Source organism: Ambystoma mexicanum, chromosome 7q, assembly GCF_040938575.1.
Source record: "Ambystoma mexicanum isolate Mex_15411 chromosome 7q, UKY_AmexF1_1, whole genome shotgun sequence".
NCBI classification, from domain to species: Eukaryota; Metazoa; Chordata; class Amphibia; order Caudata; family Ambystomatidae; genus Ambystoma; species Ambystoma mexicanum.
In genome coordinates this window covers 554,584,426-554,602,981 of record NC_090941.1, presented here as the reverse complement: position 1 = coordinate 554,602,981, position 18,556 = coordinate 554,584,426, and the positions used below count along the sequence as shown (strand labels likewise).

Genomic DNA, 18,556 nt, shown 5'->3' with positions numbered 1-18,556 from the left:
GATAACCGAGAAGGTGGGTGGCTTGGCCTGAGGGGTGGAGAGGATGAGCTGGGAGGAAAGGAGGAAGTGATCACTCCAGGAGAGAGGAGTGTTGAGAGGGATAGAAAGGGGAAGATCTGAAGAGAGCAGAACATCCATAGTGTGTCCTGCAGAGTGAGTCGGGCCAGAGGGAGAATAGAGAGTGAGAGAGTCGCAGAGGTCGCGAAAGAGTCCGGAGGAAGGACAGGAAGCATCCAGGTGGATGTTAAAGTCTCCAAGCAGGAGGAGTTGAGCGGTCTAGACCACAAGGGCAGAGGAGAGGTCCGCCCACTCGGAGAGGAAGGAGATCATCTGACCAGGTGGGCGCTAGATGGTAGCCACAGTAAGAGAATGGCTAGGAAAGAGAGAGAGCTTGCAGACAAGGCATTCATAGAGGAGTAGGCCTGCGTATGAGTGACAGAGACAGGAATCCACTCGGGGAAAGATCAGGGCTACACCCCCTCCAGAACGGTTGGACCTGGGCACGCAGAGGATCTTGTAGCCGCCAGGGAGGAGAGTGTCAAATCTTGTGACAGAGCTGGCCATGAACCATGTCTCGGTGAGACCGAGGACATCGAGGTCAAGTTCTTCCAGGAGCCGGCAGATGTCAGAGGAGTGTTTGACAGCTGAACGAGAGTTAAGAGTGGCAATATGGAGAAGGTTGCCATCCTTGAAAGACTTCCGTCGAGGGGTACAAATCAGAGGTATGCCCTATAGGGGTGTAGAAGAAGCCTGAAGGGGGCAGAAGAGGAAGGAGGAGAGGGCAAGGTAGCCAAGGAGGAGACAGCAGGGGGAGGCAAGGAAGCTGTGGAAGGAAGAGAGGGGACAGCAGGAGAAGGAAGGAAGTTGATGAGGCGCGGGAAGCGTCTATCAAAGAGGAGAAGGTTGGACTGAGGTCCGTGTACCAAGACGGTACCATTCAGGTAAACATTTATGATAACCTTAGAGGAGTCGATAGAGGCCATGAGGACCTCCCACCGGGTGACACCATTAATGTGAGAAGAAGAGAAAGGCGAAAGCACAGAGACCATATCAAGAGTCCATAGGTCTGGCGAGGGAATGACAAAATGGATGTCGGTGAGGGTTTTCCTGGAGGAGGCGCTGGTATAGGCGTCAGCGATAGGGAGGCCTGGGTCTGAGACCAGGATGTCCTTTTTCAACTTCTTCCTACCAGATTTAGTGAGGAGAGCAGGATAGTCGATAGAGAAGCAGTTAGAGAAGATAGAAGAAACGGAGAGCACCATAGAATAGGTAGGGAGAGAAGGAAAGGGGAGGGAATGGAAGCGGGGAGAACACTAAGGAGGGACACATGGAGGGGCGCAAGCAGATGAGGCACAGAGAGATGAGACAATAGTAGACAATTGGACAAGACGACAGGAGCACAGATAACGGTGGAAAGGTTTGGTAGATGAATGCTTTGCTAGAAGGCAAAAACCACAGAAAGGCACTACTTTCCCCATACATTTTAAGAACATTCACAGTGCAATTTAACTACTGGATAAAACACACCTAAGTTTGAGAGTCCTGTATAGTGGGACAAAAAGGCCAAGGTTTCACAAATGCAATTTAGATACTTCACAGTGCAATTTAACTACTGGGGAGAGCACACCCAAGGTTGCGTAGCTGCTATGTGGCCGGGTTTACAGGGTAGAGTGAAGGCTCTATGCCTGAACCGGACCACTCCTACCTTACTTAGTAGCTGCTGGTTGATATCTGGCAACTGGCTTCCCCTGCTGACACCTGCAGACACTATCAGGAGCTGCCTCTGTGGGAGCCACCCTTTGCCTAGTGGCCCCTCGCTGCAGGGGCTGCCGGTCAGAGGGCTACCCTGGGAGTGAACGTTAAGAACAGAGATATAGCCAATCATGGGTGGAGGGCGGGCTGGGATGACGGAGTAGGGTGAGGAAGGAGAAGGAAATGAGTGGAAGGGGAACAGGGGCTCAATGCTGCAAGCAGGGCCTGGGGGGCACTCAAACAGTTAAGGCACCAGGAATTAACAGCCCACGAGGGTCAAAAAGGAGCAGCAGCTCACCTGAACAGCGCCGGGTGAAAGAGGCACAGACTCGTGCTTTTTTAGGGCAAGTAGCTCCCTTCAGCTGGGCAGTGAGGAAGCTCAAATACCTGGGGATTTACCTTACGCATTGATGTGATGATTTATACCAGATGACTACCCCTCTCTGTTTGATATCATCAAGTCCGACCCCCGATCTTAGGGAATGAAAGCTATATCTTGGTTCAAGAGGATTTCGGCTATTAAAATGAACATCCTTCCAAGGCTATTAGAGCATTTTCAGGCTCTTCCGGTGGTGATCCCGACTAGCACTCTAGTTCAGTTGCAGTGAGAGCTCATGAAATATATTTGGAAGGGAAGGAAGGCCTGAATCTCTAAATCCACCCTCCACAGACCCAGAGACAATGGGGGTATGGCACTGCCTGATTTTCACAGATTTTATTAAGCGGCGTAGCTTAGGGTTATGCACGACTGGGTTTATCCCTGCACATCTAAGGGGTGGTTTTCACTGGAGCAGGACATGGCGGACAAGCCGCTCTACTACCTCCCATGGTTGCCTAAGGGGGGAATAGACCTCTGAGTGTGGATGAGCCTTCAGCCATGAGGGTAACTGCAGGTTTGGCATTCTGTGGTAGTTAGTCTAGGTGTGTCCACATTTCCTTCCCCGCTTACTCCGGTCCATTTCAACCCTAGATTCCTTCCAGTTTATGGCGGTGCCCGTTTTGCTAACTGGGGGGTGGGCGGATGTGAATACCTCACACATATGTTTGTTGACGGCCAGATTCGGTCATTCGAGTCTTGCCAGGAGATGTTTGGAGTGGGGGAGAGGGATAGGTTCCAGTACTGACAGCTGCGCCACTGAGCGACGCAACCGACCAAGCAGCTACCAGGGCACTTATGGGGTTACAAAAACTGGTCTTTAGATCAGATGCCTCCAAGGGACTAGTTTCAAGTCTCTATACCTGTTTGGGTGATGAAGGGGAGGGCCTGGCACCAGGATTTGGGGTCTTGAGCTCCCTATGGAGGGGTGAAATGAGGTCTGAGAAGACTTAAGAAGGCCACCAGAAGTGTCCAGCATGCCGAGCAGGGGTTCTGGTTTTTGGCTGGAGGTTATCTCACCCTGGGGAGGATGCGCCACATGGGGGGCGAGAGGGGTGGTGGTTTATACTGGATGGGCTGTGGGGTTGTAGGCACGTATTTGCATGTATGGTGGTGGTGCCCCAAACTAAAACAGTATTGGACTGACGTGCTGTGCACGTGCTAAATTGCATTGCTGGGTCTTCACTGACTCTAGATCCCTGTGCTTGTCTTCTGGGGGCCCTCAAGGAGCAGGGACACATTGGACATACCATCAACATCTCCCTGATTCGCACAATGCTCCTTGTAGCAAAGGTCACCATAGCTTCTCGCTGGAAATCCCTGAGGCCCCCTACTGCTGGTAACTGGTGGTTGTGTATGTGGATAGTCATGGCTTCAGAGAAGGTGGTCGACTTCTCTGAGAACAATACACAGGCCTTGTTCGGGAGATGGGGTGAATTCTGGCATATACTCTGACTCATAGCAGAGACTTTACCTGCTGCGGGCCATGGACTTACTGGAATGCTCATAGGCTCTGCTCTAACCCCCACCCTGTGGGGTCCATTTAAAGGCCCTAAATGGAAATCTCTTTCATTTGAAAAACCGCATTGAAACTCTGCACCAAAAAAAGCTGTGCTTTGCTTTCCCTGTCACATGAGTGGCAAGCAGTTGAACCCTGCAATCCAAAAACAGCCCTGCATTGCTTTTGTTTCACTTGAATGACATGAAGTCATGTACTGCATCAAAAACGCCCTTATTGTACTTTTCATTCACATGAGGGGCAAGAATTGCAATCCTAAACCAGACACGGTTTTTGCTTTCCATTTACCATGAACATCTGCCCTTTAAAACAATGCAAATTAAAAACGGCTTGGCTTTTTCTTTTATTCAGTGTCAAATCAAAGAACCCTGTGGAAGGGGTCCTATCCCTCATTGTCAATGGACCAACAGCAAATGGCAACTCACTCAAAAAGGAAAATCCTGTGACATACAAGATAGGAGTTCAAACATCAGAGGCATAAACGGCTTGCACACGTGTAAAAATTTATAAAGAAATGACTTTAAAAAGCCACTGTGAAAGGATTTGCACAGAAATGTCAAAGAAAAATGCTGTGGGAGGGGTTTGACTATGCAATGTACATTATGTTCCCAGCCACAAGACTTGAATCACCTTCGAAGAGGCTCACAATACTGGAAAAAACTGTGTTTGGGCTCCGGACAGGAAACTTCTTAATTGAAAGCCCCACTCTCCACTGAATGTTGCACCTACTAGTGAATCAGCCTGCAATGACATATGATGTACTCAGGGCGTTACACATCCCTGATCTGCCAGACTTGAAGGCAGAGGCACAGGAATTTCAAGGAAAGCAAGTGTGACCAAAAACTTGTGAGTTCCTCCTGCACCCACTACCAAGGACAAACTCACAACTTCAAAGGGGGTAATCAAAATCTCTGGTCACCAGCTGTGGGCGATAAAGCGCTCCTCCCACAGAGGGGGACAGATCTTCCAAATTGACATTAAAGTGCTGAGTCCATGTTTAGGCCTTTTTGTAACAATTAGAATGAGAAATAATTTCATTTTATGGTATGTTTTTATGTACTTTCCAGGCAGTTTTAAAGAGTAATAGTGCATTTTCCTAGGACTTTGGGGACTGAAATGGCCAATTAAGACTAGTTTCTAGCTGCTCGGAAGATATGTATGAGATTTGATGGAAAGATGGAAGGTGAAATTAGGAACATGCGTGATCATTTGCAAAGTCATAACTATTATACATTTTATGAAAATGGCAAAAATGTGCCAAAGGGCCATGCTACCTCGTACGGAGTTGGCGATGGGCTTACCCAATTCCCTATGACCCCTTCAAACCGCATATTTAATGCATATGTCAGGGGCTAGAAGAATATTAAGTTATGAGACATCACTGTTTTTTGTCAAAAAGTAGACAAGAGAACAATGAAGGGCAATAAAATGCCAATAGACAGATGGTGCTCTCTTACCTTGGACCAATCATGCCAGGGGGCTGAGAGAGGAATGGTAAACTGTCCTATCTGAGGGGTAATTATAGAGTACTCCCTCTAGATTGAAAAGTGAGTGCTGTCATTTGGGCTATATAAGGGGGACTGTACAAAGTCAGGGGGAGAGATGCAAAAATCCAGGGAGACAGGAGAAGGAGGATGGAGGAGGCAGCTGAACCATACCAAGGAGAGTGCAGTGACCAAACCCCTTGCCTAGCTGTCCAGAGGGCCCTGAGATCCAGTTGAGTTTCCAAAATCCCAAACCAAGGCTTACTTTGTAAGTAGCAAATAACCTCAGCCCTAAATTGCATAAGTCCTTCCTTTTGTAGCCTTGCACCCAATGAAAACCCATTGAAAACCCCAATTGAAAACCCAATTGACCACCTCACAATGCTAGTGTTATTCAGTCACCTTCCCATAGAAGAAACTGTGTTTAGCCTGTTTGTGTTAGCATATTCCCTTTGGTAAACCTCTAGTGTCTGTAAATCCTTAGCATATTCTTAAGTAAATCAATTAATTCCCCATTGAAATTCACGGTACAAGTAGGTTAAAATTCAAAATTAACCCCCTTGTCCCTGGTGTGTTTCTTTAATAAATATAGTCATTAAAGTATTGCCTCAAAAGAATTAGTCTCCTGGTAACTGAAAACTGAATATGCCTGTGCATTGTGTGCATTACCCCACAAATTCCTATTTGCATCTGTTCCACTGAAAACCCCAAACCTTAGCCCCAGTGAGAGCAATCCCTTTTGCCTACAAGCCTATCTGTCATGTGTCTGTGTCTGTGTCTCTGTCCCTGTCAATGAAAACTGATTTTCCTACTCTGAGCTATACCCCTTCCCTGAGCTGCCTGTCATTGTAAATCCAGTGTAAAACGAATCTCCATTTGTCGTTTGTATTTTTCCTTTTGCATTTGCTTTCTCCCCAAAATCGATTTTCCTACTTTATTTCCACGTTGCCCTGGTGTGCTGATTAGTATTCTCTAAGCTTCCCTATCTCCTCAAGTGTAGCAACACGAATTTCCTTTTATTCTGTCCCATAGCAGTTGTGTGTAGCCGTGTGAATAATAATCAAAATCTGATTCTGCCGTTTTGCTCCAAAAACAGGTTTTCACTTTCTTAGGAGGCCTCCCATCCTAGGTTGGTGGGCTTTATTCAAAAACTGATTTTCTCTCTCTATCCCTACTCCTTGCCACTGCCTTCCATTCAAAGGAATCAAGTTAGCTAATGTTTGGGGGTGAGTGTTGCAGGGGGGAGGGCTAAACCATTGGGGTGATCTCTTTCTAAAAATTGCTCTTTTTCTGTGGTGCCATTAAAGAATTACACTAGCAGTGTGAGGTGGTCAATGGGGTTTTCATTGGGTGCAAGGCTACAAAAGGAACGGCTTATGCAATTTAGGGCTGAGGATATTTGCTACTTACAAAGTAAGCCTTGCTTTCGGATATTGGAAAATCAACTAGATCTCAGGGCCCTCTGGACAGCTAGGTAAGGGGTCTGGTCACTGCACTCTCCTTGGTATGGTTCAGCTGCCTCCTCTCCATCCTCCTTTTCCTGTCTCCCTGGATTTTTGCGTCTCTCCCCCTGACTTCGTACAGTTCCCCTTGACAAATGACAACAAATGACAACACTCCCTTTTTTTGGAGAATTGTGACCGTATATCTTCACTGAATTGTTTTGTAGAGATTAGTGCAATTGTGTACCACAACAGTAGTGGCTGTAAAGTTGTTTGATGTTCCTTTTCCATTAAATAATAATTTAATAAATATCTTATTGATACACACCGGCCTGAATCCTGGTCCATTGTGACACAGGGTGTTTGTGGAGGTTGGGTGAGAGACGGGTTGGATGCCTACGCAAATAAAAGAACCTGTGGTTTATTAAAAATAAAAACCGCGTCATTGTATGCCACATTCATTATCGGGGAAAGAGTCCCTGGCTGGAGTGTGCCATGTAATAAAACCGTGACAACCCCCAACATCTCCACTGGGGCTACCTACCTAACTGTTACCCATTATCCCCTTTCGTTGCTTTCTGAATGTAAGAAACCGTGCTGGAGTTTGTAACTTTCTTGATGCTTTCATATATATGTTGTTTATAAAGTTTGATGTTTACTTTATCTAAATGCCTTTGCACATCTCCCTTATTTCTGGGAGCTCTATTGCAGCGGTATCATGTGCACAGTTTGTCTCACAGTTTACAAATTCAGATAAAAAGATATTAACCAAAAAAAAGTTAGGAATTTTAAATAATTCAATAGATATTTGGGTGCCATATGTTCTTCTAAAAGCCTCAGATCGTAAGGAGAATGTGTGTGTGTGTGTGGGAAGTTCTACTTGCTAAAATGTCAGTACTGAATTAATGACACGTGATCAGTTGTCAACCCTACTAATGTGTTGTAAGCAAGTTCAACGAAAAACAAAGTCGAAAAATAATAGCTAATGAAACTTGCTTTTCCCTTGTAAAGAGGAGTGCGGCTGCTTAAGCAAAAAAGTTACATTTTGCAAACACATTTATGACAGAACAAGCATGCAAGCAAACAAATGAGGGCGCTAGAAATCTGGCCAGACAATGGAGTTGCAATGTTTATGTCTCTGAAGCCAACAAAACAGTGTGTAGGCAACAGAAGTCTCTCTGTCTAAATGAGCAACAACGGCAACGACTCCATTCGTTTTTAGGTTTAAGATTACTGAACAAACTGTCCACAAAAAAGAAGAGTATAAAAAGGCTAGGGAATAAATTAGTTAAAGAGGCAACAGAAGGCTTAATTCCGGGACCCTTTTAATGCTACAGATATCTTCTTTACGCCATCAGACACTTCTGGAGATGGTCACAGAGACATGTGTTTTCCTTATGCGTGTCTTTCCTTCCTTTCTTCCATTACTAATAGAGTGCTAGTTTGCCACAGGCTTCGCACGCGCACGCTGAGTGAAATACAAAACTACAGCAAATGATAGTATCATGTTGCTTCATCTGTTTGCATTCCGTATACCGCCGCCACTCACAGGTCTCTCTTTGAAATAGTAAATCGAATGAGCAAGATTTATTGACACTAATTGCGGCCCTTTCCAATAGCACGACACCAAGACATGGATGTTCAATTGTTCAGTGATGTATAATTGATGCAGACAGTTTCCAGATGTGGAGTGAAAGCTCTGTGGGCTCTTCATTTGAAACAAGAGGCCAGATAGGAGAGATCAATTTCACTTTTTAAATTAAGCATTAGGCTGTTGACGTTGGCTCTGAAAAATCGCCAATTTGATTTCCTGGGACTGTGCTCAAAATTGCCAGAATAAAAACGTTAATAAAAGAGCATCAATCATCCTCCTATTTTAAGGCAGCTGTGCAACATATATTACTCATGCTTACTTTTACCAACACCCAATGCCACGTTATGGCCATGATACCAGTTAAGTTATTGTGGCATAATTAGATGAGCTTAGCCAGTGTGGTCTTGATGTCTTGGGTTTTAGGAAAGAGCCACAGAGTACAAGTGTGGGTGATCAAGGGCTGTGGTCCGACAGGTAACCCAGGAGATCTGGGAGGTTGCTTCCCATGTGCCTGAAAACATATATCGTTTGGTAGATTCCTAAATGGGGTAACATGTCTTGCCTCACTGTTTATGGAGGCATTAAAGGAGGGAGAAAGACACAGGATCCAATGCTGAAGGCATAATTCCTGTCTTGGTCACCAGCTGGAGGGAAGGTGCAGGGCCTTCAGTGAGAAGTTATGACATAATCCTCCACGGCCTGTGGACCAGCGTGAATGTGTGTGGAGTGGCAGGGCAACAGGTGCCAACAAGAAAACAAAGTAGCACTGTTGCACACATAACACGATTCAGGTTGCGGGTTAATGAGTCTCAAAAGTGAGAGATGGTTGTAATCCTACATGGCTTTGAGAGGTGCATCCACTGATTCCGTTAATACTTGTGGTTCATTAAGCATTGGTGGAGGTTGGGGTAGTTACCTTAATGGTGGCTGTGCCTATTCTGAAGGTGCCACTGGCACTTGTGAAGCTGCAGGGAGGTGGCAAGCTTAGGTTCGGATGTCAATGCTTGCACGGATATCCTGACATGCAGAGAAATGGCCCGATAAGGATGGGACATTTCCGCAGGTAGCAGTATCCAGACAGAAAGGTTATGTAGCAATGATCTTTCTCTGAGGGGGTTCCACAAAAAAAATACTGGATTGACCCAATCTCTTCCAAATCCGGGTCCTCAAAACCTGAAAATCCATGGTCCCACATGACCTCAAAGTCTGCGTCAATCTATTGCTCTACGATCTCATCAGGCCTAACGTACAACTATTTAACAGGGTAAAGAACTGTAAAAGATGGTGAATGCAAATGTTCCACACCAGAAGCCATCATTTTGCACCATCATCGTAATTTTGTGGTTTTGGAAACGTCCCCGCTGGAACGGAACTTTAGTCACCTTGATTCCAGGCAACTGTTGGATTTGCACCATTGACCGTGGTGTACAGGTCATCAATGAGGGTTTGATCGTCTGGTGGCTCGATGAAGAAATTTGAATCAATGACTTGTATTGAAATGCTGCGGTCTAGAAACGTATAGTCTGGGGTCTTGCTGTATGCTGTGCTGACTGGAAGCATGTTGACCTCTTTGTCAACAAGATCTTTGTTGACTGGTGCTCAGTTGGTAAAAGATGCACTTAACCAGTGCTTGAGGACTTCCTCATTAGCAAAGTCTTCCTTAATGGTCATTTCTCTGACAGAGGTTGCACTGACAGAGAGCATGAGGTTGAGACATTAGAAACAGTTCTAGGTATTGCCTATTATTATTTGTCTGAGTTGCTATGCAATGCCATCTTTTTTTTTTTTTTTTTAAAGTAAAACAAAGATGGTGATGGAGGCGTTGGCTGGAGTTCTAGGCAACCCTCCATATCATCGTTCTTCGCCTGCCAAGTCATTACAGAAAGGGGAAAAGGCCACATACAAATCAGGCTTGGTCCCGCCCCAAACCATTCCAGCCCCTGGTGCTTGGTCACATCCCTTCTGCACGAGACCAAAAGCAACCGCAGACATATTTTGGCCTCATGGGGTGTCATAAGTGGGGTGTAGCTTGGGTCTCTTGGCCCAGCAGGCATGGGAACCACGTCTGGTCATACCCTTCCCACTTGGAGTGACTAAAGCAAAACAATGTAGGTGATGCCAGAGGTTAAGAATAATTATAAACTTCCATCCATCAGCTCCTTTCTTTTGCTGATATTATTAAGTGACTGCACTAGGCTGCCTATATTACCTTTGCCATGTTCTGCCATGCATTAAAACGCTAGGCTTTTAATGCATGGCACCATGCATTACACCATATTATGCTTTGCTATGAAATGCCGAGTTTTTCCTGCTAGGGCATTTTGTGTAATGTTGGTCTGTTAGGATCTCTGTTTTGTTGACAAATGCATGTTAATTATATGTAAATTAATTTGAAATTCAAGTGGGTGTTCGTCCCTACCTCGCCCCACCACACTCCCATGTTCAAGCTTTGTGTTCCGCTCTCACTTCATTTCTACCTAAATCTGTCCCTTTCTCGTGTATTCATTTTTAACTCTGTGATCTCAATTGTGATCTTCCAACAAAAATACATTTTTCGTTTTTAAGGGATGTTTGCTAATTTTTCTGTTTTAATATGGTTACTTTATTCATTCGACCACTTTCCTTCATTTAGTTTTTTGGGGCCTCATGCCGGTTTTGCTATGCTAGCTCGCTTTGTCAGGTTATATTATGTCAGCTGTTTTTTCGTTTGTCATTTCAGATTAGTGTCAAATTGCCTTGAAGATGGCCGGAAAATTCTTTATATCAGCAAGAAGGTGACAGTAAGCACTCCACAAAACACCAAACAAACAATACTTTGCATGGCACTCAGTTCAACGAAATGACATAATGCCCAAAATAGACATGCAAATGTATGCTAATCAGAACACTCCTTCCCTCTGCTCGACCCAAGATCCACATGGCCCTCTTTTAACATAAGGTAACTACAGGTCATGTTGGGAAGGGGAAATAAGGGTGGATTATGCAGATTAACTCCCAACACAGCACAGCCTCAGCCAAAGAGGAATCCAGTCTCCCAGATCTCCATAACCATCCCACAAGTTCCTGCTTGGTCTCAACACCTTCCAGGAGGCCAGGTGCATGTATTTGCTCCCGGAGGGACCACAGTTTTACTTGCATTTAAACGTAACTAGTTTCTCATAGCTTTCCGGTCGTCATGCCCCAGGCCCGTCACCGCCACTGCCGCCCAGCAAGTTACCTAGTGGCACTATCCGAAATGGCAGTTGTGGCATGGAGGGGCCAGCGGGCGAGGCAACAGTGGATGGCTCCATTCTAGGCTACAGTTCAGGTGCAGGCGTGCTCACAGCAATTCCGTTATGGCCGCTGACATGTCCTTGTCAAGACTGTTGCTCTGCTTTGCTCCAGTCTTGCTCTGCTAGTCTTCCTGCCCTTTCCTCATTCCTTTTCAGACCTATTATGGCCTATTTTCCTATGTTCCCTTTCCTCATCGGAACCTCTGTGCCTCGCTACCTGCCCTGCCTTGTACACCTGCCCAAAGGTTTGAGATACTCCTGGCCTCCTTCAACTCCCTCCTTGTCTATATGATCAGTGCCAGTGCCGTAGTACCCGACTTCCAATCAGCTTTTCCCAGCCAGCTCTTCATGCTGTCTCTCCGCCACGTTGATCCAGGAAAGCTGCCCCATGGCGTGGGGAGTTAGCCGCCGGGTTCCTATTCTGTTTTTCCTACACAGAAGGGGACAAGTGGGTCTGCCCCTACACCATACTAGCTGCTCGACAGAACTCTGGAGAATCAAGGAAGGACAGGGAGCAAAGCATCACTACCTCGGACTCAACTACAACATGATCAGGTACTGAATACCAGTCTGTAAAGCATTCCCATTTGGGGTCTTGGGGAGTAAGTAGAACAGCATTTGCTCTCCTGTTCCCTGTATGATTTTCCCACCCAGGCTCACTGATGACACTGTGTCACTGAGATAGGCTTAAAAGCCTGACAACCCCTGATCCAAAGATATACTTGCATTATTAGACCATGCCACACAAAAGGGTGCCAGACTGTCACTGTATACAGAAGGGCAGACACCTGGCCCCATCTATCCATACCTACCCTCTTTATTATGCATCCACATTCGCCTTTTTGCATAGCCTATTGAACACAGCCTGCAAGAAGAGCTTAGGGTATGTTTTTTCACATAGGTGGTAATGTGTCACAATAATTACATAGATACTGTAGATTTCACTGAATCCAATTTCACCTACTTTTTTTTCAGCAAACTGGTTAGGTAAGCACATTTTAAATCAAGATAAAGTAGGAGGAGTGGGGGGGGGCTGGGCGTCTCCGCCTGCATAATAAAAAACATTCTAAGAGAAAAAATTTGAAGATTTCTCCTTTAGGTGAAGTGGATTGGGTCAAATCACGGACATACAGGCTCCTACTCCCAAGTGAGGCACCACACTGTCTCACATCACGTAACATTGGCCAGTCACTCTCATCCCTCTTTAAGTTGGTAAGCAGGTATGGCACTTGGAGGACCACAATCCCATTTCTTCCCCCTCCCAGTTCCCTTTTTATTTTACCACTATTTACCATTGCACAGCCAGCACTTAGTTCTGGTATGGCACCTCCCGATTATCCACCTGGTTTACAGAGTGCATCACTTTAAATCTTTCTGGTGAAGGAGCCTTCACACCTCAAGGGCAAGCTTCAGCACAACTGAAGTCAATCACACTACCATGAGCTCACCAATCCTAATACCACTAAAACTTTGCACTAGAAAAAGCCCTCAGGGAAATCTGCTCAGCATCACAGGCGGGTTTCACTCCCTTTCTTTGTGATCAACATTCATTCAATCAACTAGCAGTGTACTCGTATTACCACATACATACACCCTCCTTCCCTATCTCATTGTGCTTTTCCATTTGTTTGTCTGCCTCATTTCTATCATACTGCAGCTTTTCTTATCCTCTCTCTTATCTGGCAACCTCCTAGTGATTTTAGACTTGGTATGTTTTCCATTAGCAAGAGAGCAATCCAAGACACAGTTTTTTTTTTTCTGAACATTTTTTGTCTACAGATATCAGAGTGAATGGGTTTTTTCACAAAGCTACTTCGGCAGTATAGAGCAATCTGCCCCCATATGGCTTCTTCATATCGTGGACAATGGGTAGTGAAATGGAGCAAGCAGATCCGAGGACCCTGTTGGGGTAATATATGGTGAGTTTTTGTTTAATATACACTGAACCCCAAGAAGCATTATGAATAAACCAAAGTGCATTAAAGGTGAGGTGTGTGTCCACGAAAGCCAATGAAGTGATATGAGGGCCTGTTACAAGGCATACATTAGTTTTCAAAATTGATCAGCAGAGTTTGTGAATTAAAATGTTCTTGATTAGCAAACAGACCCATTTGATTAGCAATGTTGTACTAATATTGTTAATGTCACCAGAGGTTATTTGCACCCAAGATATGAAAACAGCAACAATGCAGCGGTTTTACCTACCGCTGATATAAGGCATTAGTGAGAGGAGTCCGGCCTTGCAAATGCTTTAAAATTCAGTAAGACCTGCAGGTCGGTTAACTTAGTTTACCTATTTGATTTAACAGAAATGCACTCGACCCATAGCAACAGACGACAACAAATTTAAATGTGATTTCTGTAAAATGGGGCATGTCTCTACAAACCTGCTTTATGTTTGGCACAGTGCTGCCACCCAGAGGCCAGCCATGCTAAGTGAAACTTGTATTTTACATTTACTTTGCAGTAAATGTTAAATACAAGTTTCAAACATCCCTTGCAAATAGTACTCGCCCTATATAAAATCTACTCAATTATGCCGGTCGGGGGAAAGACTTTGCGAGCCCTGGATGAGTGTCTGTAAAATGCAAAAGGTTAGCTGCATGAATAAACACAAATAAATAGATATGATAAAAAGGCTCTGACAACACTTTGGCCTCCTGCAGGTGCTAATATATAAATATATAATGCAATCATAAAGTAAAGCGAGCTCTAGAGGCCAACTACAGTGTATGGTAGCGAAGAAGATCTGCAGATGTACACACTGGGTGGAACTATTGATCATTACTTTGTGTAAAGATCTATTTAGATTTGTGCATTCATTATGTAAGAGGAAAGATAGACTAAGCAGAATGGATGGCGCAGCAAGCAGAGAACTGGGAAAACTAAGTGGAATATTGTAGTTCGTGGTCATCTCACTTTTAGGGTAGCTCGTATAAAGCAACACACTGAGAATATAGAATGTCAAGGAGTATGGGATTGGTCATGGGCTGAGCACCAGTTGCACAAATGTATGCAACAAGCAGGTTACAGAACTGGGTTTGCCATCAAAAGCATTTGATCGTTGTGAAGGCATCACAAAGCAGACACATGCATCAGGTTCAAGTTTGGTCCACAAACTTACTCAAAATGCAGCATGGAGTAAGGCCTAACTTGTCCTATGCTAAGGTGGGATGTCCCTACCTAAAGAAAACTAAGGATAGTTTGTGTCAGGAAGTCCAAAGCAGATGTCTGTCTGTGTTCAAAACCTTTACTTGCCCTCAAGTCTAACTGTATACAATGTGTTGAGATGTCAGCATCAAAATAAGTAGTGTTCAAAATAAAGTTCAGAGTTTCTTCCAGTTCTTGACTTTCCCTTTCCCAAGTTCAAAATAGTTCATAAAGGCACAGGGATTCTCCTTCCCCAAGAGGACACATTTTCCAGCTTTTAAAAACACAATTCCTTGGGACACCTCTCATCTGTTCTGATATTATAACTTTTCACTAGTTCACATAGGTAGTTTAGTTTCTTGACTTCAAAATCACATAAGAGTTCATTGTAGTATACACACAAGCTTCTTTATTGATGCTTACAGTGGCTTTTCCATACAGAGATGTATTTCGTCTAGGCGCAGTTGTCGGACCACACGGTCCACCCATTTCAGTTCACGCAACCAATACCCCTTCTTTGCTGCTTTTCCCATGAACGCTAGGCCACTGCTTCAACTTGATAATGATGCTTGATTTATTCACCTGTGTCACACTCTCCTGACACTGCAATAAGTCTTGATTGGCCACCAGGCACTTGTTACACTTTCTTGTATTCTCTTGGCTGTTGCCAGTGCTTGTTTTCTCATATCACAGTTCTCATTATGAGACAGATTCACAAAACCTTTTCACTTCGATCAATATTCAAACGTGCTCAAAGTTGCTTTTACTCTGATCAGTATTCAAAAGTACTTATATTTGCTTTCACATACATTGGTATTCATAGAAATGCTTGTTTCTGTTCAAATCAATGTTCTTTGCTTGCTTTGCATAATCGCCTTCCAGCCCAGTGTTCCTCCTTCTTGGTTCACTCACCGCTCAGAGCTTACGGCTTCCCTGTCCTCTGCTGCCACAAGTTCTCTTATTCCTGTGCAGTATCTCGCTTGTTCTCCGAGCGGTTTTCCATGGCTTCTCTCACCCAGCGATGCTCCTCCTGCAGCTCAGCACTCACGCGACCGCTGCGCACCGCCACACTGGTCTCCCTCTCCTGGTCTGCCACCGGCCTCCAGCGTCTTTCAACTTCGCTTCCCGCTGCATAAATTCTGCATCTTCCAAAGGGTCTTGAGCGCTCTGCTTGCCACACCGCGAGGTCTGCCTGCACCCAGCAGTCCGTAGCCTTGGTTCCACAGCCAATTCCATTTCCACAAGGATGTCGGCTTTTAAAGTTCCTGCCACCACGATTGGTCCAAAAAGGACTAGACCGCTCACTGTTGAAATGGTAGTCCTGCCTTACTCTTGCTGTCCTCCTCCTCGTCCTAGTACACATCTGAGGCCGGTATGTGTGTGTGTATTCATAAAAAGGGGATGTGTCTCTCTAGTTGGTCTCTTCCTCATCCCAGTGCGGAACTGGTGTTTCTTGGGGAATGTTTTAAGGGAAGAACAGGGAAAGGTCTGACAATAGCCTATAAAGGCTTGAGGGATAGAGGGTTCATTATGAAAAGGAAATGGGAGATACCATGTCTCACCCAAGGACGTCCTCTCCCCACTCTCCAAGTCTCATCCACCCAGGTGATCTTCCCTTGCATATCCACACCTAGGATCAGGATCCAAGAGCGATGGCCTTTCCCTAGCCACTGAAGAGGAAGATACAGGGGGAAAAGAAGTGAGGAAGCCCTCAGGATCCTCACATCATGTGAACATGTACATTTTCAAAAGTGTTACTCGTCAATATGATGCATCTTGACCAACAAAATTAAATATAGTTGACACTTTGAGATTTGGATCACCAATCTAAACTTTACTGTAAAGCATGCAGATGATGCTGTGTTTTACAGTATCAATACTGTAATTATGCATTATGTGATAACTTACATTTTAGGAATGGGATTGCATGACTGTCTTTGAAAATAAATATAACATTAACACATGCTGGTCTTTGCCAGCCAGGCTATAGAACGCGTAATAAAAGTATCAATAAAAGTATCATCCCGATTACTTCTGGTCTGGAATTTTAAAAAATTAAATAAATAAATAAGGCCTTTGACACTTAAGAGTGGGGGAGATGATTACTGCTGCACTTTCTCTCCATTAGTACTTGACGTGAAAACAAAGGGCAACAGAAGAATGCAGGCTGAGCTGTGCTTTCATTGAACAGGGCAATTTAAATAACTAGATTTGCTACTCAAGTGTCCATTTGATTAGCAAACCTACAGAATTGTATAGAAAATTGCTATGTGACACTGCTTATTTTATGTCTTGCTGTGTTATGTGGTCTCCAAGCTTCAGCCCCAGAATAATCCTGGCTGCCTTATTCTGGTGTACATCCAATGGTGAGTTGGACTTTTAGGGAGGCCTAGGTTGATATTTTTGCAGTAGTCCAATCGAGACAAAGCCAGGGTCCTTGTCAACGCCACTATGTGCAACAGTTTTAAAAAAAATCTGAATGTGTTAAAGTATATAGCGATGGAAGCGTGATCTCTTGTTGATGGGTTGAAATTGCAGTGCAAATGAGAGCAGCCCATCAAATGTGATGGCAGTGTTTTTAGCGCAGTTACAAGAGTATTGGATACATCCATTTTAGTAGACCATGTAAAGGTCAGGGGAACAGAGATGGAGGAGCTAAGGTTAATAATCTGAGTGTGAATTTCTTGCTTCAAATCATGTAAACAAAAACCACAATGCTTGGCAAATTACGGTAGCAGGACACTATAACTTCTTGCTACTCTCAGTTGGGCGTTTCCAGATCATGTTAATTTCACTACATTATATGCAAGTTTTAACACAAAGACTAATGTGTACACAGGATATTAAATAGGCCAGTATTCTGAGGAAAGGCAAATAAAGCATCTTAGACATGGAGCAAACACACATTTCACATTTCTACAGAAGGTTCATGGTAGATGTACTGTCCACATAAAAGATTGTTTAACATTGCTATTTCAATCTTCCATATTCTGGTACTTCTTGCTGTCCTGGGACAATCCAAGAAATATAATTCAATCGTTTTACCACATGATTATCTTTTTCAAACTCTGGTGCTGAGTTAGTGTTAACTTGGAAGCTTTAAATACATTTCAACAAGCTCTTAATATATTAAAGAATGGGAAATATACGGTCATCAAGTACATTTATATATAAAAAGCATGGCAGTACTGGACTTTCATGTTGATTCTATTCACCAATTGGAAGGAATCAATGTTATCATATCTTGTTCCATATTTACATGCACAAAACATAATGGTGTGACATCATTGTGTGTGATGTTGACCGACATAGACACTTAGTGCTGTAACCTTTGATGAAAAGTTAGGCAAAACTCCAATTAGTACCCACTTTCAACAGTGTATTACTAAATTACATGGTTTGTGCATCAATATCAATAGTTAAAGATGCAGGTACTTGAATGAAAAGAATATTTAAAAGATCCTCGTGTCTTCTCCAGGATCCAATGATGCCCGATCCAGTGCTTTGATAGAAAGCACCCCCAACTTTGCTCCTCACTAAGCCCTTTCAAGGTCAAGCTTCATAAAATATGTATTAATTCTGGTTCCATTTTGTAGATATTTTGGTGGACTGTTCCCTCCAAATGGATGCTTTAGGAATCCTTTCCAAAACTTTAAATCATAAATGGGCAATGTTGTGATTAGTCATAAAAAATGTCTTGCAACCGATGATTTTAAATCATCTCTGACAAGGGCTTATGCTTTATTTGTTTGCCCAACATAAAACAGTCCACAAGGGCACTTGAGAACATAAATGACATATACCGACTGGCATGCCAATAATTAGATATCTAATTTAAATGGGAAATTCTATATAGAGGAGTATAATAGTTGAACCATTCATGAGGTTTCTATGCACCCTACAATTGAGAAAAGATAATTTTCTTAGAAGCTAAGAATTGTTTACATGCTTAGATAGCTTGAATGTC

The 18,556-nt window shown here is 44.0% G+C and overlaps 1 protein-coding gene across 1 annotated transcript in view; it reads right to left on the bottom strand.

Moving 5' to 3' along the window:
* The window catches only part of VWA8 (von Willebrand factor A domain containing 8), a 3,012,337-nt gene that overhangs the window by 2,939,409 nt on the left and 54,372 nt on the right, over positions 1-18,556 (bottom strand). The gene's annotated exons all lie outside the window — the stretch shown is intronic.